Genomic DNA, 23,789 nt, shown 5'->3' on the forward strand with positions numbered 1-23,789 from the left:
AAAATCATAAAATTCTCAAAATTTGTAATTTTAGCTAAATGATAGTGTCGACGTATTTGTTATTAAATGCAAATTATGTTAAAAAAATTTAGATAACTTACATAATATTGTTTTAAGCTTTTGGTGGCTTAAATAATAAGTAGTAAGATAACCAAGTGAAGGAACAGTTCTTACCAGTGAATAAACACTAAATTTTCCAGTGAATGAACACTTAATTTTGAGAATGTTTGATGCTTGTTAGGAATCCATAGGCCACACAAATGCCTAAAAACAAGATTTTTCTTGGAATTACAACATATAACCACAGTTAACGTGGAAAGTGTTACTTTTTTCAGGCATGAATGGAAAGTAAAATATGTTTGAATACATAATTTAAAAAAAATGTTTTTCATTTTTTTCTCTCACAGTTTAGTAGTCCGTTCTAAATTATGAGCGTTTATCATTGTGTAATCCGGTGATGTTTTTATTATTATTATAATTAGATCACTTTTTTGTTTACTCTTTTCCCTATATTTTTTAAGCTTTTTTTAAAATCTTTTTAAGTATTTTTCTTCTCTTCGTCATACTTTCTGCTTTAACTTTTTTTTCCAGCTCTTTCCATCTCTTTAAATTTTCGTTCTTTTTCTGAAGTTAATGCAAAAAAGTAATTTATTTCTTTTTCTTTTGATTTAACCTTCCTCTTTTTTCAAAATTTTTGGCCAATGTAAATGTATCTTCGAAATTTCTTTTGATTTTTCCAGTACCATTTCTAGAATTACTCACTGGATAATAAATGAGAAAAAGGAGTTTCGAAATTTGAGTAAACTCCATCTCCCATTCACCTATATCTAGTGGATCTTCAGCAGTACTTACCATTTACTTATGGAACCAATTTTTTTTGCAACTAACAATGCCTCAAGAGGGCTTATCTCAAAATCAGTTTTCAAGATACTTTCATTATCAATGTTAGTTGTATCAGCTTCAGTGCCAAAATTTGATTAACCAAATTTTCTTTTTGAAATAAATTCTTCAATATTGAGAAAAGCACAGGCTATTGGATATTTGGGATATTAAACTTTTCTGTCAATGTTCCTTGAAAAATTTGTAACATAACTTGTGAGATTTCCTTCTCAAGCTTCTGAAGAAATAGAGCATCGTTACTCTCGAAGCATGTGTTTTGTTAATAAGCTGTCTTGCTCATTAACTCTTGGTGTCTGTCTCACATGCATTTGTTAAAGTAAACGTTTTCTACATCGAATGGAAAAATATCGCATTTCATAAAAGCATTTTAACTTCATCAGTTGATGCCTTAAAATCTTATTTAAAAATTGATGTAAAATTTTCCCGGCATATGTTTTACAATTCTTTTGTTTTCAAGATCTAACGGGAGAGTTCCATGAATTAGGTACTAAACCAGAAAATTTGTTTTGATGAACAAAACTTGCTCAGTTTCAAATTGATATGAGATTTATATCTATCCAGAAGAAGCAAAATTGGGAATTTGATAACATTTTTAATTAGCCATGGGTAGAAACATCTGCAATATATTTGTAAAATGTTGCTGCGGTCATCGTTTCATTTCATGAATAGCTTTTTCCAATGAAATATATAGTAGTGACTGATTCTGTAATATCTCAAAGAATTCTTCAGTAAGGAAAAACTACCAATGGAGTTACTTTTTTCTTTCCTAGGTACTTTAGAATATAAATCCTTATAATTTTTTGGGTCAAAGATTTTTCCCGTTTAAGGGCAGTATTCAACTCTTGTCTCGTTCGCATTGTAAATGCAATCACTTTCTAAAAGGGTGCCAGGGCTACTTCCCTCCTAAAGATTCTTCTAAAGTTCTTAAAACCAGTATTTCGAATATTATTCTCTAAGGGAAGTTTTGCCTTTTGAAATTATCTTCGCATTGCACTGAGTTATCGGTGGATGTCACCTTAGAAAAAACTTCACTCATTTTTCACCTGGATGATTGTCTTTAAATGGATTTTTCCTACCAGTTCCCGTCTGGACATTAAGGACCGCAATAAGATAATAATTTAGCTAATTATTGGCACAAAAACCTGCAAAGAAATTTTCGATTCAAGCTTTTATTATTATATTTATTTGTTATATTTAGTCAGTAAACATAGTTTATCAAGGTGTCTAAGGTATGATGTAATAACTAATCACTACATTTATAAAGATAAATAATAAATAAATTATTATTATAATTCTTTAAATAAATTTAGTAATTAAATTTGCATTTTGAAATGAAATTGTTATAGGAACTATTCATACAACATTTAACTGAATTTTGGATGTCCTCTATACCTCAAAGCTACTTATTATCCATGTAAAATCATATTTCACACATACTGTTCATTCACTGGGAAATCTATTCCCAGTGAAGGAACATGTATGTTCCTTCACTGGTTAGAAGTTGATTTTTGTATTTTTAACATAATTTTGATGTATAATATGACTAAAGGTACAAGAAAATTAAAATTTTTCTTTTATTTTCATTAACTTGAAAAAATCCCAGTTAAGGAACACTTGTTTATTCATTGGTTTTTCATCGTTTGGTAATCCAGTTAATAAACACCCCCTAATCTCAGTACTTGCTTATGTTATGATGCTTAAAATAAATAAAACGTAACTTCAATAACCATATTTTGAATTCTCTTTTTCACAATGAGAAAAAAAACATTATTATATGCAATTAATTGTACTTTAAACGGATAACTACAAACCCTGACCTTATAATTTGTCAAAGAAACAAGGCGTTGAACAGATACTAACAAATTCAAGATTTTTTCCAGAGAAGACTCTTAGACCAGGTAACTCAGTGCATTGTTAGGTAGTAAGCTACTGTTACCAATCAATCGAAATCAAAACGATTAAAATCGTATTTTTAAAAAATATCTATGAAATGTTCCTTCACTGGGGTGTGTTCCTTCACTTGCTGGTTTACCCTATATCGTCTTAATCTTAAAAGAAATTTCCGGAAGTGTTTCGCAGAACTATTTTACCAACTATTTAATTAAAGTTTAACATTTTTAAAGATCTTATTCTTTACCCTTTTAAGTTTATTATTTCCTCATTAATATACTGATCAATTTTTTTAGTACTTTAATTTAGGTTTTCTTTAAAGTAAAGTTCCTTTCAAAAATTATAGTCAAGTTTTTTTTTAAAGACTTATATTGTTCCAAGGGATCTACTCAATAATTTCACTATTTCCAGAATGAAATCTGTTTGATTGAAACATATTATTCCTTGAAAATTAACTTTTTTTATTTATCTAAGCTTATTCCATTTATAACGGTATTAAGGTTAAGGATATGCGATGGAAGCCCCATTTACTATTATACTATTAATGCATTAAATCATGTAGCTTGAATAATTTATTTCAAGCAAATTATTTAATAATTTTAAGCAAATAAAGGTGTAAAAAGAAACTCGATCGAAATATTCTGAATGTATACCCTAAAATATATGTAGAATAAACTTTGAAATCGATATATAAAAAATACCTTTTCAAACAACTTCGAGTAGCACAGGAACGCTAACTTGTTTTAAATAGTTGTCCTTGTAACTATTTAATTTCGATTCCTGGTGCTAGGGGACATTCCATTTTCACATTCGACTTTTGAAATTTCAATTGTAAACGGAATTTTTTTGTGTCCTTGAATTAAAATGTTAAGGTTTGCAGCAAAAAAAAATTTTACTGCATTGATTTTTTCACAAAGCAGTGAATTATTAATTTTTTCAATCTAAGAACCTGTGCCTCTAACTTATGTAAAACTTATTTTAATATCGAGTGAAATAATTTAATATGTTGTGTAACTAAATGGATAATCCCAAGAAACTGAATCGAAAATATAAAAACTTCATTGATTTAAAAAAATAATAGATAATAGTAAAAATATACATGTTTTGAGCGTAGAATAATAAAAGTCACAAGTTATTCAAACCTGACATGTCTTGAGAATGGGCGATTATATTTGAACGCTCGAAAATTGTCGACTTTTAGTACTCTCTTCATATGTTTTGAAGCCAGTTGACTTTTTATTGTCAATTATACTGTTTTACAGTTGAGTCTTGATCATTATTTTGATAAGGATTTTACACTCGTTAAAGTAAACATATGCATTTTAATATTTTAACAGGATTCATGTGGTCTTTAAAAACGTAAGAGCATCAATATTGTAAAAGTTATATTTAACTTAAAAATTAAAATTTTGTGACCAGATATTTTCAGTTAATGAAATTAAATATTTTATCTTTTAAGTTTTTGTGACCCTATTTCAGTATCTTAAATATCTTACAAGCTCTGTTTAGAAAGAGAGTATCAGATATACATAAGGGAAACAAAAATAATCATAGGAGCAGTATTTGGTGGTAAATGTAGCTTATCGTAATTGAAGAATATGCTGTTCGACACTTAATGGTGAATTTGAGAACGTAAGTTTCAGAATGTATCGAAACATGAGGATGCTATTTTCTAATCATCTTTTTCCAAAGAAAACCATGTAACCTAAATATCTAGCAGAATGAAGTGATTTTTTAAACAATTAATCATACAATATGCAACATATTATTTCAATATCTTATTCTTAAACATAACATATTTCAATGTTTTTAAACTGCCACTAAACATTCAGCAATTCCTTGAGTTATAGAAAAAAGAAATATCGTAAATTATAGAAAACTCTGTGAATGTGCATTAGAATTACTATACAATCTACATTTTATTTTTCAAGCACTTTTTTTCCCTTCAAAAATGATAATCCCTAAAATTTTGTATATAGCTATAATAAGTTATGTTAATTTGATTTTAGTATGAAATCCTCGAATAAATATAGCAAAAACAACATAATCTAAATAATATCAGATGAAAAGTTCATGTGTTTAAATACTAAAAACTCAGAACGTAATAAAAAATTTATAAATCGATTCAAATTTTCTTTTCAAAGGGGATTAAAAAAAATTATTATTATTTTTTTTTTTGCTTTTTGGACAGAAATCAGCTAAAAAATTGTCTATTGCTTAGAAACTTCGAGATATTTTCTATTAATAATTAATAAAACCTCTTAAAGCAATCACAGAACTTTATTTAAATTTTTTTACGGTCAGATTTTGGTTGCTTAGCAACCTAGTAAAATTAAGCATTCCTCTTTTGAATTAGTCAATGGGTTATCTTAAAATATTCATTTGCGCAGGCGACTTTTTTTGGCGGTTTTCTGGACTATCGCCAAATATATAAACCTTTATTGCTACCCAATTTACCACCCAATTTTTTAAAAATTTTGTCTACCCCCTCTAATTCAAGTGTCTAGATTCCAAATATGTAAAAAAAAATATATGTTTATTCAGAGAAAGTACGTTTTTGTGTCTGACTTCGTAACTTAATTAATAGTTAGCACTAATTAATTAGCATATTTGAGGTCACCCCCAGGAACCATTAAGATTGATACTTAGTTTGTGAAAATCCGATGATTAGAACGAAAGTTATTCAGGGTGATATCTTTTTTTTTTGCGGACTGTACAGCACATTTTAATATTTTTCTGGAGAACAAAATTTTTTTTTCCCCTCTAAACTTTTACATACTTAGTTTTTAAAATAATTCTTGAACTATATTTTGTACATAGTTTGGTTTGTGAAAATTTTTCCAAAAGAGTTGCTATGGTGAATGATATGCTTCTTTTGATGCCTTTAATTACTAACTTTGGAATTTTAATGTTATAATTTTGGTGAAATCTCAAAGTCTATTAAAAATAAGTTTGTAGACAGTTATAAAATTGTTTTTGCTGGCTGTGTAATTTTTTCTAATTAATTTTTATCGGCAGAGGGCTAATTGATCATTCAAGGGCTGTATTTGGCTCTTAGTCTGCTTATTGTATACCTCTAACTATAATAGTCTTCTAACATTAAAGAGAGAGAAAATCATAATTTGCTTAGTTAATTATTTTATATTTTTTTCTTTGCAATCATCTTGCAAAAAGAGTTATGAAAATAAAAATAATTAGAAAAAGTTTTAAAAAAATCTATTTTTATTTCTGCATTTTAAAAAGTATTTTAAGCAGTACATTTCATTTCGATATTTCCTTCCTTGAATAACATTCCCATGTAGCAAAAATTCTTCCGTAGTAGCTCCCACGGAGGAATCGCTCAACCTCCTCCGGAGCTCCTCAGTAATGTAAAATGTCCACACCTTTCAATTTCTCAGTCCCTCCGGCGGGCTTCCCGAAAGTCACTCCATAGACGGAGCCGAGGAGGAACGGTGAGGGAGTTTCAGGGTCACATGCTTTCCCCGGGCAGTCTCCTAAGGAAGATTCAAGGTCGCATACTTTCCTCGGGTACTCTCTTTAGGAAGTGCTGAGGTAGATTTGAATCTTATGGCTTTCCCTTAGGCCTTAAAACGGATTTTGTAAAAATTAATCCCTATGTTACAGGGCAAAATTTTTAGTAAATCCGTACTCCGGCTATACAAGTTAATATAGCTTTTTGGTTATATTTCTTTTGATAAATTTATATAATTTCTACTTTCAATAAGATAAATCAATTATAAATTACTCTTTGGATCATTTATCAGTGTTTCAAATTATAGCCCGTATGTAACACTGATGCTCATGTGAAATAATATAGATTGTGTAGATAATATAGAAGGAGGTATGTTTGATTATTTTCATTTCATACCTCCTTAGTTTTATTGTCTTTAAATATTTTATTTGAAAATAGATTTTTAAATTGAAAAAAAGCAACAAAAAACTTGAAAATTACTGCTACAAAAATTGTATCAGTAAACTTCTACTAAAAGCAATGTTTCTCAGTTGAAAACTTAATTCATTAGCATAAAAAACACTGCCTATAACATATTTAATAAAAACAATGGGCATTGCAACTTATTTTATTAGTTAACAGAAATTTCAAATGAAGAATATTGCGTTTAATATAGAACTGCTGACAGTGAAAAAAAAAAATAAATAAATAAAAAAATTTCGCACATATTGCTTAAAAAATTGTTTAATATACAAAAGTGACATTTATTGTCACTTATGACGTATGTTATTCATTTTAACTAATTGTCACTTTTCAAAAATTAAACTTAACGTAATGTGTACTGCCTACTTTCCATACCGGGAAAAGTATTTGGAAGGATAATTTTGAATAGACTGAAGCATGAAATTTATGGAATTTTAAGAGAAGAACAGGCAGGTTTCCGCAGGGGAAATGGAACAATGCAGCAAATTTTCACACTTAGAAATATCATTGAGCAAAGCTTAGAATTTAACACCTCTTTATATTTAAACTTTATTGATTTCAGTAAAGCTTTTGATTCAGTTAAGAGAGAGAAATTATGGGAAATTTTATCACTTTATAATATACCAGAGAAATATATTAACATAATCAAAGATATGTATGATAACAGCAAAGCATGTATTGAAGTAAATGGAGAATTAACTGAATTCTTTTTTGGTAAAAACTGGCGTGAGACAGGGATGTGTTTTATCAGAATTTTTATTTATACTGGTAATAGACTGGATTATGCGAAACAGCTTGAAAGATGAAAAAAGAGGAATAAGGTGGAATTTCACAACTACTTTAGAAGACCTTGATTTTGCTGATGACATCGTACTTATTTCATCCAAATGTACAGACCTTCTGCTTAAAATAGACAAATTCAACAAATATTCAAATAGTGTAGGTTTATTCATAAACAAGAAGGAAACTAAAGTAATGAGAATAAATCAAAAGAAAAATGACAAAATTAAAATCGAAAATCACGAAATAGATGAGATAGTCATTTGGCTATTTAGGTTGTATTGTAGATAAAAAAAGGTGGAAGTAGTGAAGATATTAGACAGAGAATAATCAAAGCAAGAACATGTTTTAAGGGATTACATAGATTTTGGAGAGAGTCAAATATTGAAATAAAGACAAAAATAGTTGTTTACAAAGCTATTGTTAGAGCAGTACTATTATATGGCGCAGAAACCTGGAAACAGACTAAGATCGAAATACAAAAATTAGAAACCTTTCAAAACAAATGTTTAAGATTTATTTTTAAAATTTTCTGGCCTTACAAAGTATCAAATCAAAATCTATTAAAGAAAGCTAAAATAAAAACAATAGAAGATGAAATTAAAAACGAAGATGGAGCTGGCTTGGACATATCCTTAAAATGCCCAAAGAAAAAAATTATATCTGTTGCTCTTACATGGGCCCCTGATGGTAAGAGAACAAGAGGAAGACCCAGACTTACCATCCAGCGCATGTTTTTGGGCGAATTAAAAGAATGTGGAATATCTGGCTGGGAGGAAGCAAGATCTATTGCTGGAGACAAGAGGCGTTGGAGGGATATGCTAGAGGCCTTAAGTGCCCAAAGGCACGTAGAGGATAAGTAAGTAAGTAATGTTTAATATCTAAAATGTTCTTTAATTTTCTCTAGGATTAAAAATATGAAAAAGTTCAAAGAGGAATAAAATCATACCAGTAATCACTTCAAAGTCCTGTTTTCCAATTGAAAGCATTTATTGTCAATTGATAATTTTTTAGAATATGAAACACTACTTCACCAATATGTTACTTTTTAAAGATAAACTTAACATCTTAGATATCACAGTAAACATTGTATTAACGTTTACTCTAGGATAAAAAGTAAAAAAAGCTGAAATTGGAAAAAAAAAATGTTAATAAGAAATATTTTTTTAAATTTATTACAAATAAGAAACTGTTTTTTTTTTTAAAAATTTTACAGTTTACTACATTTTTCTTTGCAATGGCGCAGCCAACTCTGGATGGGTTCCTTTATATTTGCATTTGTAACATCGCTATGATGAATTCGTACAACATCTAAAATATAAAAACAGAAATTTTATATTTTAATTACAATTGAAAGGAAAAAATAAATACACAACTGAGGGGTAGAATAAAAACTTTATATATGTTTTTTATGCACTGGTAAAATTTATATGTATTTTTTTTATTAATTTCTAATGGTATTGAAGCCGCATATTAAGTGCTGAATTTCATTTGAAATTTTTGCATTTAATGCTTTTTCAAAAGACTTTTTTTCATATTGTTTTTATTATATTTTGAAATTTTATGTACTGAGGCTTATATCCTGAAAAATCATCCATAGAAACTAACAAATTTAAGCTTAATTTTTAGTTTTGTGTAAATTCAATATTTATTGCAAAAATTCATAAAAATTTTCTTTAATTGTATTTTGATGAGTATATTCATATGGATATTTTAAAGTATATTCATGAAGAACAAAATAAATCCTTTCTTTTTATCAGAGAATATACACCAAAAAAGCAATTCTGAAGTGTTTCTGGCAATTTATTCGTGTACTTTTAGTCTTTATATCTGCACTATAGTCATCAAAGTTGAAAAGGGCCTTTCACAAACATATTTCAAACTATACTATTTTTAAAAAAGGGTTAGGCATAAATAATTGAACCTTTATACATGCACCCACATACATCCATGACACTGCAATGACTGGCCTGCCAATGGGGAAGACTACAAAAATAATTGCTTTAGATGCAACAAATATGAAAAAAAAAAGTTTCCTAAATTAAAAAGGAATATTAGGTTGCTAAAATATTATTAAACATTTTTGATTATTTTCACTAAAATAGAATAATATTCTCCATACATTATGCACCACTATTTACTGTACTAGAAACTACCATAATGAAAACTTTAAAAAATTTTACGTTATTTTCAAACACTGCCTGGTAACAAAATGACTTTTTAGAATTTTTCATCACCAATCAAACATACATTATGAGTAATAACTGCTCACTTTAATTTATTTGCATGTGAAATAAAATAAAAGTTTTGTTCATGGGCCACAGATAGATTCTGCCGAATTTATTTAAAGTAAGCAAATACTTTACAACAGTTTATTCCTTACTCCTTTCTATTCTAAGGAATTTTAAGATGCTTTCCAATTATTTAAAAACATGATTGAGAAGTCATTCTTAAAATCATAGAAAAATGTAGCTCCTATAATAGGATAAATTATTGTGAATGACCCCTAAACTGGAAGAAAATACAAAAACCCTAGTATTAACTTTGTTCACAGCCATGTTTTCCAATTGAAAAGTTGCAAACCTTTATATTACAATTCATAATTTAATTCAGTAATATACGAAGCACTGCCCATATATTTCCCAAAAAATAATGCATAGCACAACTGATTTTATTAGTTAATGGACAGGTTTCCCACTCTTTACTTTCCAATAGCAATAAGGCCTCTTTAAGGACATTTTAAGGCTATTTAACAACATTTTTAAGGCAATACTAATAACTTTCGCTAAAAGAATTATAAATTGCAATTCTATTTTATGATGACTTAATGCTTAATGAATATTAAAAACCAATGAAATTTTAATATAAACTTAATTTTAAAAAAAATCAGCTAATGCAATATCAATTTTGAAAATTACTTCTTTTTCACATCATCCACATGTTACTAAGTGAACACCTCAGATAAATTTAAAAAGTACAATACCAGATAGTTATCAATAATAGAAGTTAACATTATTTTAATGGTATATTAATACCCATACTCAGTCACCATAATAAACTAATTAAAGCTCCCCGCTTTTGAATTGAAATCTGAGTAAAGGTTTTTCAACATATGCAACACTACTTAATATATAAAAATGTCAGCAATAAGAGAAAAAGAATTCAACACTTTAAACGACCATAAAAGTAAAGCGTGGAGAATAAGCATTGGGATCATTCAATTAATTTAAAATAGCAGAAAACTCATTTTTTTTCCAAAAGTTAAAAAAAGAAAACTTTAGCAAATTATAATTTATTTCAACTACCGTCAAATCCGGAAAGTAACCCCTCCCTTGAATATAACCCCCCCTGATATTGCTGAAAGTGAAAACTAATTATATTATTTTTCAAACTCTATTATAACCCCTCCATCTAAAATTAACCTGTTTTGCTTTTCAAAATGAAGGGGCTTACTTTCAGGATTTTACAGTATATGAGAAGTATATCTTATTGTAAGTAACTATATAATTTTGTTATGTTTATGAAGAAAAAAAATTATTTTCTTCAAAGCTTTTCAAACTTTCTTCGAAACATACCAAATAATTCAGATAATACGCGATTAGAAGGAAAAAAAAATTAATAGAAAACATTTTAAAAGGAAAAATTATTAACACTATTTATCATCTATGGAATAACATCAAGCCATTCAATAAATGAAACAAAACAGCACTATTTTGTGCATAGAATCAGGGTGGCTACTGATTTTCAGTACCAAATTTCCCTGATAATTTTCTTTTGAATTCCCCTGATATTTTTTAAAATTTCCCTAATAATTGTTTTGTAAAAATTTCACTCTCTCAGAGAAATTTTAAAAAAAAATTATTATTTTTCTGATTATTGAGATAAATATACTTGGCAATTGCACATAAATATAAAACAAGATTTAAAAAAAAGTCTGGGTACAAGAATTCACAATAAAGTAATACCTTTCCTTTAGAATACCCCTCCTTGATTAGAAAAAGAAAAATAACTAAAAATTCCTAAAATTTTGGAAGCTTGAGATCTCACAGGTGAAAGTTTGTAGTTTTGTGTTTAATAGACTGAAGCTTGTATTTTCTTCATCTATTTTCAGAGACTCCTCCTGAGCTTCATCTAAAATATTTATTTTTTTTGCATTCAGTTCTTCCAGTTGGCTTTCAGTTCCCTTTTTCTTTTGCCGCAGTCTTCTTTCTCCTGTTGGTGCCTTTTTTCCTTATATTCCACATTCCTCCCAAGGGAATTTCGGATACTCAGAATTAACTGCTTGCTGATTATGAAGTCACTCGCTTACCTTGAACAGTTAGACTGTCAAATACAATTCTTCTGGCAGTCAAACTTTCTTCTCTTATGTTGTCCCACAAGAATCGAGAAGTTCCCGATTTCGATAAGGTTTTTGCAAATTTCCAGGTTTTACGAAGACATTTCCAGGTTATTCTGATATTTTCACAAATTTCTCTGACTTTTCAATGGCTGATAAAATTTCCTGACTCTTCACTGATTTCCAGGTTCAGTCGCCACCCCATAGAAAGAATGTTTTGCCCCATGCTCAAACTAGAAATGTTTACTAACTTTCAGCGATGTGATTTTCAGCATTTTTTTTTTTTTTGACGTTTGTAAAGAAATGCAGTTATAATTTAAGAATTTAAAAAATAAGCATGAGGCCTTCATAAGGCTTCTATGTAAAAATAAGACATTTTTATGGGCCTTTAATTTTTTCTCCTTCAAATAAGGTCTTTTTAAAGGGCGTGGGAAGCCTGATGGAACTTTCAAATGAATATTTTGATGAAATATATAGCTACTGTAAGCTATTAGGAAAAACAAGCTTGAGATGTGAGAAGCAGCTCATATGGTTTTAAAGATTTTTTCTAATACTTAAAAACATAAGATTTAGACACCATTCTTAAAATCATAGGAAAGTGTAAATTTAAAAGACAAGAGGTTTTATCTTTTTATTATTAATTTAATAAGGGTGATAAGATACATCGTCAAGATGAATTTTTTATATTTAATTTTTCAGAATTCTTAATACTTTTTTGTATTTACATTGTAAATATTAACAAGAAAGGTTTTTAAATAAAACATTTCAAGGAAGGTTTAAAAACATACATCCCTTTCACTGGCTAGCTAACCAGTTTGTAGTATTTTTACAGCTTTTTTCTCAATAAAACTGCCTCTTATTGATAGTTAAAACAACAGAAAATTAGAAAAATGAATAAAACTATAAATAATTATATTTTAAAGGTATTAAAACGAAATACTACATTAGAATTAAATACCTGCTAAAACACTGCATATTTCCAATGCAACAAATGGTCGTTTTTTATTGGTGCCAAAATAACTGAAATTAGCAGCTAGCTGTGGGGTAATTATATGTTCGATGAGATAATATATTATATTTGGCACAGAATTTCCTCCTATTTTTCGCAGTTCAGATATCTGGAAAACAAAATGAAATTACACATTATTAAAGATAAAATTATTTAATATCTGTGCAAAAAGATTTTCTATACATTTTTAATAGCTACTGTAATTACAAAATACGATTAAAATTCAAAATGTGATAAAGAGCAGAGTATATACATTATTTCTTAATAGAGAGTAGTAAAAAACCGAACTATTGTATCTGTATTTATTGAATTTTTTAAAAATAACAGTATCTCTAAATAAAGTATAATAGGATTTGAATGTGTATATAAATTTTATTACTTCAACAGTTGTTTATTTACCAAGTTTAAACTCTTTTCAAAGAGAATATTAAAGGTTATTTATACGTTAATTATTATAGAAATCAAATTTCATTAAATACATATTAATTAGAAAAGGATTATGAAAAAACCGGTTTAAACAAAAAAAACTTGGTTTTTTGCCAACCTTGATATACAGTATTTAAGTGCGATATTTCAAAAATTTTGCACAGGAAAAAACATATTACTTACCAACTGTTTCCTAAACTTTGTTTCTTTTAATTTATTTTCAATTTCACTCAGTTGTACAAATAGGAAATTTAGGCAAGATTTTCTCAGGTGAGGGCGAGGGCTCAGAGTCTCCCAGATGCGACGCAATTCTTTTCAAAATGTTTATCATTTCTCCCTGTCTTTCATATAACATTTCCACTTGCAATTGTAACTTGCAAAAATCTGCATACCCAGGTTAAAATTTTTGCTGGTATTTGTTTGCTAGACAAGCATGAGATGCTATGTACTAGCAAAAAAACCAGCTTGAACTAGCAAAAATGTTTGCTGGTACCAGCAAAAAAACTAGCTTGCCATACCGCGTATTGGCATACTTTGTTGCTTGTCCAGCATACAGATACCAGCTTGTGTTGCTGGATTATCTTGCTAGTCTAGCAACAATCACGACCATCGGTTGCTAGGAATTCTTGCTTTTCCAGCAAGTGAATTCTAGCATCGGTTGCTAGGAATTTTTGATTTTACAGCAAGTGAATTCTAGCATCGGTTGCTAGGAATTTCTGCTTTTCCAGCAAGTGAATTCTAGCATCGGTTGTTAGGAATTTTTGCTTTTCCAGCAAGAGAATTCTAGCATCGGTTGCTAGGAATTTTTGCTTTTCCAGCAAGAGAATTCTAGCATCGGTTGCTAGGAATTTTTGCTTTTACAGCAAGTGAATTCTAGCATCGGTTGCTAGGAATTTTTGCTTTTCCAGCAAGAGAATTCTAGCATCGGTTGCTAGGAATTTTTGCTTTTCCAGCAAGAGAATTCTAGCATCGGTTGCTAGGAATTTTTGCTTTTCCAGCAAGAGAATTCTAGCATCGGTTGCTAGGAATTTTTACTATTCCAGCATGATAATTCTACCATCGGTTGCTAGGAATTTCTGCTATTCCAGCATGAATTCTAACAGTTGTTTTTAAATTATGCTTTTCAGTTGCTAAAATTCTACCTCCCGTTGCTTTTAATTTTTACTATTCTAGCATAAGAATATTACCATCAGTTGCTTTTAAATTTTGCTATTTTTAGATTATTTCTTTACCACCATTCCAAGGCAAAAAAACCTTGATGGACCAGCATAAATTTGATAATTACCATCTTGAATTCTCATCAAAGACCAACATATAGCTTGATGAGACCATCATAAATTCCCTACATCACATTTAGGAATTCACACCTTTTAAGTAGGGCCAAAATAGCATAATGGAATTTTATGTTGGGTTAGCATAGAATACCCGACAAAGTAGTATGATGGATTTTTATTATGATCCAATATGATTTACAGGTTACCATTATAATTTTCCATCACAAACCATCATGCTTTATGTTGGGCCCAACATCCAAAGTTAGGAATTGGCACTTTTTCATGTTGGGCCAACATAGCATATTCAATATAGTATGATGGATTTTTAAAATGGGCTAACAAAAAATAAGTCCATTATGATGCAATATAATTTATTGGTTATCATTATAGTTTTACTTAAAGTCTAATTTCACATAAAGGGGTAAAGCTTGCGTTTGGTATAATGCTACATAAAACGGGAGGAAATAAGAAAATGGAATTTCAAATTTAAAACAAAAATTTAAATTGGACAATTTTACAACTAAATATTGTAACTGTAAACCAACTAATTTTAAATGCCAAGCTTATTAATTAAAGGTCCTTCTGTTGTTGCTTTTCCTAAACAAAATGTAAAATATTTATTTAAAAATAAAAATACAAAGATAAAAAAAAGACATTTATTTAGAAAAATTCAATGCAACTAATAATACAATATTTTTTCTTCCTCATTTTCAATATCTACATTTCCGCTGCTATGGCCTCCTTATAATAAAGCTTTGCTGCACCTTTAAAAAAAATAATAAAATTTAAGCAATATTAAATCACAAAATCATATAAGACTGCAGAATTAAACTTATTACTTTTTTTAAAATAAATTTGAATATATTTGCTTGTTTTGCACAAAATTAAATCAAAGTAATATTTATTATAAGATAGCATCATATATTTCCTTACATATTAAGCAAACCTGATTGTCTTGTTACATTTTTATGCATTTGTATTGGTAAGAAAGGACATGAATTGAACAAAGACATGATTTTATATACCATCATAGAAAATCTAAAATGTTAGCAAAAGAGGCTGCTGCATAAAATATGCTGCAAAGGAATTTGCATGTAATGTTTGACTTTTCTTATTAACATTATTATCTTGATTTTGATAAAGATTAAAAAAAAAAAGATTTAAACTAAACGCATATAATCTAGGAGTAGCAAGTAAGGGTATACAATTTCCCAGGCACCTGACTGACTAAAAAATAGAAGTTGGTACTCAATATAGCAAATTTAGCACAAACGCAGAAAACTACTATACTACTTACCATTCCATAACATGCTCATTCCTAACAATTTGCCCTGTTGCCAACATTATTAAAAGAACTGTATTAAAAATATGTTATGATTAGGAAAACAAAACAAATTTGTTATAAATATTGCAGTAGAATTTCTTTTTTACAAAAAAGTGGTATTTTTTGGGGAAAGCGATTATTCAGTGATTTGCCACTTTCATTCACCAAAATTTATCTAACAAATTATTTATCAGAATTGATAATTAACTTGTTCTTATTAAAAATACCAGCAGTTCCTAAACATTGTTCTGCAGAACCCTAGAAGAATGAAAGACATCCAAGTGATAGGAATTTGAGCAGTCTAAAAATAAAAAACATTTTTAACACCTGCTATTATATTTAGGCCCAACAATAATCGATTACTAAATAGTGCAGATGCTTTTTTTCAATTATTTAAAGTTTAATGCCAATAAAAAAGAAAAGACATTTTTAAAAATAATTTTTCTAATATATTAAATTGAAAATCCTACGCATCTGTAAAAAATTGTAGTATTATTTCCCATTGCGCTTTTCAAATTAAAATGAAATAACTAGATTCACTAATAAAAAGACCCATCCTTGAGACTCTTTTTTTTAAAAACATTTATAGCAGTTCCTTTTGTTTTCATTTCAATAAAAAACACAATTTGGCTTATTTTATTTCTAAGTTTTTAACAAAAAAAAAATTCATAGCTAGACTAAATGCAGCTCCAAGACCATGAATTCAACTGTCTGACATAATACCTGATTAAAGATTATTATGAAGAAGATAAATGATGAAAAAATTTTCATTCCTCTTGGAAAATCTTTTAAGAGTTTAATTTAATATTTTTTTATTGGTAAATACATTTACAGATGTTTTTATAAACTTTATTTAAAATTGTTCAGGTACCGCCGAGAGATGGTTGATCTTTTAGGGTTCCATATTATTAAAAAAAAAAATCAGGAACTGCTGGAATATACAGTTGTGTAAAAAAAAAGTAAGAATTGTGACACAGGACTCACAGAAATATGCTTAAATTTTTTTTTATTTTTAAGAAAATTCTTTAATAATTATTTGCAGGTAGCAAAGATCATTTCATTGATATATAACATTATGAACATCAGTACTGATTTAATCTGCAATGATTATGCTGCACAGTACTGCTCTCTAATTTTAATACAATTGTTTTATAATTCCTTTTTTTTCTAAAAGATTTTCTGTAAAATGGATTGAGTAATAAACTGTCAAAATAAAAGTAAAATTTAAAGAAAAATAAATATTACTTGATTTAGTATATACTAAGGTTTGTTGGTTTAAATTAGATATTTTAATTTTTTTAATTACAAAGTCATACAAACATTATGTTTTAAATTATTTTAATATTTTCAAAATGATTTTTTTTTTTACATTAAGATAATTTAACAAAAAATATTTAAAATTTATTTGTCTTTCCATTTTATATTTAATCTAATGCTACATTGTGTTTTTAAGAGGATGTCATACCATGGGAGTAACTTTTCATCACAAATTTTGTTTCAATTCCATTACTAGACCTGAAAAATAACTACTCACCAGTGTGGGAAGTCAAAAAAAAAAAAAAAAAAACAGAGAGAGAGAGAGGAAACTTAAATAAAAAAAACTAGTACCATTTCCCAATCGTTATATGCATATAGTATACATATAACCATTTAACGATCTAAAAACATCAATATTGAGACTCAAGATTAATTAATTTGGCTTGGAAAGATTCACGTGGAAGGAGAGTTCCATCACAATTCCCATATTTCAAAGTTGTAAGGCATAGATTAAATGTATTTTGCCTCTCCAAATATTTAAAAAAAATTTTTTTTTTAATTTAGTATTTTTCACATATTTATATTTTTATTGTTAAATTAACTTTTTATAGTCATATTATCTCTAATATGAATCTTTTGTAAAAATATATTTTAAACTATGTAAAAAATGTCTAAATGAAAAGGACCTATTGCTATCAATCACAGAAAGAAAAAAAAACGAGAGAAACAAATCTTAGAATTTTCTTTTTCCACAACATAATTTTGTTTAAAGTTTCCTTAAGCAAAGCAACCCCTCATTAAAAACAATCATCCCTCCAACACAAACACTAGATGGCGTGATCAAAACCTTGATTAACACATAATTTTAAACTAAATTCTTAAGGTAGTTAAATACTTTACTTACTTCCTGCTAATTCTAACACCATAATTCTCACGCCCTTCTGTCCATGCTGTCAGTTTATTAGCTCCTGTAATGTCCTCTTCAATGGATTTACTAAATCAAAATAAAACATTCACATTATAAATTTAAAGTTATAAATATTCATAAAAAAATAAGTTTTATAAATAGTTATTGGAAAATGGGTGATAAACCAAACTTAATATGAATTGTACATTGTGAGAAAATATATATATTTCTAACTGAAATGCTAAGTAGAAAACATAAGTTAGTTACTCTAAGTTAAGTCACGATTAGAGCAAATGAACACATAAAGAATAAGTGTTAAAATTTAAAAGTATTGTTCATTGGTTGAAGTCTCAACTTAAATAAAAAAAATTTTGAGAAATCAGCAATTTCAAAATTCATAAAGCATTCAAATACAAGTTTTTCCAAATATCCACCGATATTCATAGCTTTAAAATTTTTGTTAATATATCGCTGTGTTAATAAAGCAAAATTGCATTAATACTCGGACGGCAATAAATTATAGCATTTTCTAAATAACAGTTTAATAGGAAAATTTTTTTTACAACTACGAACAAGGTAAAAATATGTTGCTTTTTTTTTATCCTTCATTTACGTCTTCATTACAGAAAGCCGTATTATTTAAAAGAGAATGGATTTATTTTTCAAAAATCATTTCAACTAATTCTTATAAAATACAATCCTTATACACCATATTTTCATTATAATGTAGGAATGTCACCTTTTTAAGTGAAAATACAGCAGGTAGATTAACTAAGAGCCACACATGTATTTGCTCATGTAGACAGCATATATGTTAATTTTATGTTCTGCGAGTTTTTATCAGTAAACTTGATAATATGTTTTCAGAAAATCAAATACTTTTAATTGTTAGACACAAAATAAAGAGCATCAAGAAGTGGTTATTATAACTAAAAGCACAATTCAAGAGTCTGAATATCGTATTAAATGTAATCAGGATTTTAATAACCACATGGCGATAGTAGTTTTAACTGTCTAAAAGCAGTCAAAACCCCATTTGAATTTTTAAAAAATCAGAGAAAATAAGGTAAAACTAAGCATAATCACTGAAATTTGCATAATAACACAATAAAAATATTTGCTTTCTTTAAAACCATTTGAAATTCCAGAGCAACAACAATGGAAAAAGCAATTTAGAAACAACATAGATTTACTTGTGATTAGAAACTTTCCCTTGTTGCATGTCAGCAGGCTACATCTGGCTCACTAGTCGCGGGCTGTGCAACACTATAATATTTCAAATATAGAGCAAAACATACAGCATTAAAATAAATAGAAATAGATACCTACACTAATAAAAAGAAATCTAATTATAGATGAAAAAGCTGAGGATAAATTCGAAACGCCTTTTGTTATAGCCATTTAATTTTAAGTAACCAACTTAAATTTTTTAAAATTTCCTACATTTTCTTTTTGTTTACTTTGCAAAATAATTTTTTAAATCCCTGCTGTGAATTCTTGAATTTATTATAAATCAATTTAAACATTTCTAATGTTAGCGGTAACAAAATAAAAAAAAAATATTGATTACATTGATATAACAATGCTCAACAAAATTAATGATTTTTAAAACGCTTCAGTTCTTACATATTTATTAAAAATATTTTTTTTAATTATTTAAAATATTTACTTATTTAAAATTATGCAAATGCCATTGACAAATCAAGCAGGTTTTTCGAAAAGATTCAAATGAAAATAGTTAGATTAAAAATAAATATTTGAAATAATTGATAGACATTTATAGACTCTAATTTGTAATATATTTTTGGTAATTCTAAATCACAAATTAGAAAATTAGTAAATATATTGTTCATTATTAAATACTCTGAAATTAAAAACTCACAAGTTTTGTTTACTTAATATTTCTATTAGAAAATATTATCTTAAATAAAATAAAACAGTTAATTTTTTTCTTCTTTTCTTTTTTACAAAACACATTTATTTTAACATTACATTTCAATAGAATAGGATAACAGCAAGGCATAATTTTAATCATAACTGCGAATAACTAAATTTTAAAATAAAAAAATTATTTTAATAGAAATTATACAAACGTTACATTAACATTATCTTCAAATGCTAAACTATTATACTACATGACGTAAACAATTAGAGAAATTATATATGATTTAAAAGCTAATTTCGACAAAAAAAAATTAGGACGGTAATATAAATATTTAAGACGCAACATTTTTACTGTAAACTAAAATAAACACTTAAACAGAATCTTTCTTAAAAGAATTCAAAATGTAAATAGACTGCTAAGCCTAACTTGATTACAATTCAATGCTAATAACAACATTATAATATAGATAATAAATGCGCACGCATTATTTAAATGGAACTCAAGTCAACTATTAATAAAGATAAAGTACATTTAATAAAAGTGCTAATAATAAATAACATAAAGAAAACTCACCTCATTCATAAGAATCTGCCGCCGCTATGTGTGTAAACAATTGGAGCAAGGTGCAAACGAGTTTAGTCACCAAGAAAGCGCACCAGTTTTACGGATCAAAAGTTGAAAAAGTTCAGTGAAAATTCACTAATTGAAGGGAGTAAAAGAACGTTGAGTCTACTTAGTCCCAGAGAGTGCATTTTAATAGAATTTTATTAAAATGTACATTTTTTCCTTTTTTTTAATGTTATTTAAGAATGCGCTTTTAATATTGCATATAAATATTTATGAGAAAAGCAACAAATAGAAAAAACAAGCAAATTAACTAAATATAATCGATGAAAAATAGTTTTATTAAATAAAATTTTCAACTTTTTAATTATTTATTTTATTAAGAAACAAATCTATTATGACATTCAGTTATTTATTTAGTTTATTAAAAATAAAAAAAACATCAATTTTTTTATTTATTTTCTTTTTTTAAACTATCTCGTATTAATTTCCGAGTTGTTTTCTGTCAGTTATTTATATATAATTAAGGGTTCTATGTTCCTTGTAATAATAAATAAATATTTTGAAATAAATCTACATATTTAATATCTCTATATAAACATATTTAATAAAATGCATATAGATAATAAATAAATATATATTTTTTTTATCTACTTATCGCAAAAATGTACTGTATTTCTTAACTTTACATTCAGTAAAAAAAAAAAAAAAAACAGATTTTGATATTTGCTTTCGAAAATAATGACAGAATTGTGACAATGACAACAATTATGAAAAAAAATAAATAAATAAGGACAACATTGTTCCAACAGTTTTTCTTTCTCTCTTTTTTTATGTACTTGCACATTAATTAAATGCTGGCGAATATGAAGATTTTATTAAAGCTTATTGACGAAATGAAACTCTTAAAATCACAGTGATCAAACTTTAAGTTATAACACTGGATACTGCAAAGATCTCAAAAATTAATTAAATTGAGCAATAAAGAACATATTTTTAATAAAAATGTAAGTACTTTTACTAATTTTTTCACAAAAATTTTCTTATGTTACGGTGTGATTTGCAGGAGAAGCAACCTACGCTCATTATGAACAGGTCTTTCAAATTTATTTTAAACGTTACATAATTCAAGATATTGAGCATTTGATTTCTAAAGCTGTACGAGAGCTGTGGGTGATTTTTATGGATTTCTAAATAGTAGCGTAGCTACTTTTGGGGCACCCAGGGCAAACACATTAGGTGGAGCCAACACGTGGAGCCCCCTCAATCTCTGGATACCAAATACTTTTAACAGGTAATGAAGTATCTTTTTATTGAAAAAGTATTTTGGGATCCCCTGGGCATTGTCCTGTTTACCCAACTGTTAAGACACCCCTGTTTCTTACGACACAATGGCAATTCAAACAAGCACTCATTCTTTACCACATCTTTGGAATTGACCCCAGAGGGCATTTTCATTTTGGTTAAAATAGTTTAAATGTTTAATAGTGAAAACGTGAACTATCAAACATTATTTTCGTTATGAAGTTAACACAACAGTTATATTAACTAGTTTGAAAAGAACTAAATGGGAAATAAAAATATGATTCAGGCAGAGTTGTAGCACCAGAGTTGCTCCCCGGGCTATTGACGACTGTTTGGGAAACATCCCAAAGGATGAGAGAGAAAGTTTTTTATTGTTTTTCATTTAGTTTTTTAGATTTTATTTTCAATTGCAAAATTCCTTAAACATTAACTAGTTTAATAATCGAAAAAGCACAATATTCATTTTAGAGTAACTGCGGAACACCATAGAGTTGAAATACTATCTCAACTATATGCCTGACACAGGTGGAAAATCTCACAAACCATTCCTACTGTATAAAAAATATTTTCTTTTATGGTTTTTGGATATGAGAATAAGAAACTGATTAGTGAAATATATTTTCTGACGGAGAATTTACTAACAAGGTTTTGTTTGAATTTCCATCAAATTGGCAAATGTTGTTTTTTCGCATGCAGCATGAATAGCTCTATTGACCAAGCAAGAAAAACCACGTGCATAGCATCACTATATGCAAATGAATATTTTTTCAATATGTAATAAAGATGGACTATGTTTTTATTTTTCTCGTTACAAGTTAAAAATAGGTTAATTTAATTTTTATCTGTACCTCAGAAACATCACTTCAAATTAAAGTCGGACATAAATTTGAATGAAAGAATCTTAAGGGAATATATTTTTCTGCAATATTGACTAAATTTTTTTTAACGTGATATTCTATGTAAAGTAAAACGTCACGGGCCTTGTTCTGTTGCTGCCTAAGAAATTCATTTGGCTATAAATGTCAAGCTATATATTTTGCTGATTATTTTTTATGACTCAGTTATAAATGTATAATAGTATTGATTTAAATCTCTGTTAGAATTTCTCAAATAGAACTATATGAAAATGCTGGCTATTTGGGTTAGAAAACCTAAATTAATAGAAAAAAATCATTATTATGTTCTTAAGCATCCTCATGTTTCCGGAAAACCTTGTTAATAATATGTTTTGGTTACATTATAGCGAATGCAATATTTAATTTGAATGTAATCCCAAAAATATTTCTAAATGAAGCAAATTTAAATACATTATGTATACCAGCGATAATGAGCTAGTATTAAAGCTAGATTCAGGTTAAAAATTTTTTTAAACAAACTTGAAATGCAATATACCAGCAAAAAAAAACCAGCATGATCTAGCAAAAATATTTGCTGGTACCAGCAAAATTACTAGCATGTCATGGTATGTATTGGCAGGCGTTATTTGCTTGTCTAGCATACAGATACCAGCTTGTGTTGCTGGAATATCTTGCTAGTCTAGCAACAATCACGACCATCACTTGCTAGTTTTCTGTGCTATTCCAGCATGAAAATTCTACCATCGGTTGCTAGGAATTTTTGCTATTCCAGCAAGAGAATTCAACCATCGGTTGCTAGGAATTTTCGTTATTCCAGCACGAGAATTCTACCATCGGTTGCTAAGAACTTTTGCTATTCAATTCAGAAACATCACTTCAAATGAAAGTCAGACATAAATTTGAATGAAAAAATTTTAAGGGAATATATTTTTCTGCAATATTGACTAAATATTTTTTAACGTGATATTCTATGTAATGTAAAAAGTCAGGGGTCTTGTTCTGTTGCTGCCTAAGAGATTCATTTGGCTATAAATGTCAAGCTATATATTTTGCTGATTGATTTAAATCTCTGTTAGAATTTCTCAAATATATGAAAATGCTGGCTATTTCGGTTAGAAAACCTAAATTAATTTTTTAAAAA

At 27.8% G+C, this 23,789-nt stretch overlaps 1 protein-coding gene and 1 long non-coding RNA gene across 4 annotated transcripts in view; one reads left to right on the forward strand and one right to left on the reverse strand.

Annotated features, from left to right (window-relative positions):
* LOC107452560 (protein-lysine N-trimethyltransferase SMYD5) overlaps positions 1 to 23,789 on the forward strand; it is a 125,495-nt gene that overhangs the window by 16,989 nt on the left and 84,717 nt on the right. The gene's annotated exons all lie outside the window — the stretch shown is intronic.
* Positions 15,192 to 20,561, reverse strand: LOC122270995 (uncharacterized). Its single transcript, XR_006226095.3, has 4 exons — positions 20,496 to 20,561; positions 19,231 to 19,303; positions 18,035 to 18,124; positions 15,192 to 15,313 (listed from the first exon to the last, which is right to left on the reverse strand). It is a non-coding gene; the product is annotated as an uncharacterized LOC122270995 (long non-coding RNA).

Source organism: Parasteatoda tepidariorum, chromosome 11 (assembly GCF_982258835.1).
Source record: "Parasteatoda tepidariorum strain Cologne lab strain chromosome 11, Ptep-v5.0, whole genome shotgun sequence".
Taxonomy (NCBI): Eukaryota; Metazoa; Arthropoda; class Arachnida; order Araneae; family Theridiidae; genus Parasteatoda; species Parasteatoda tepidariorum.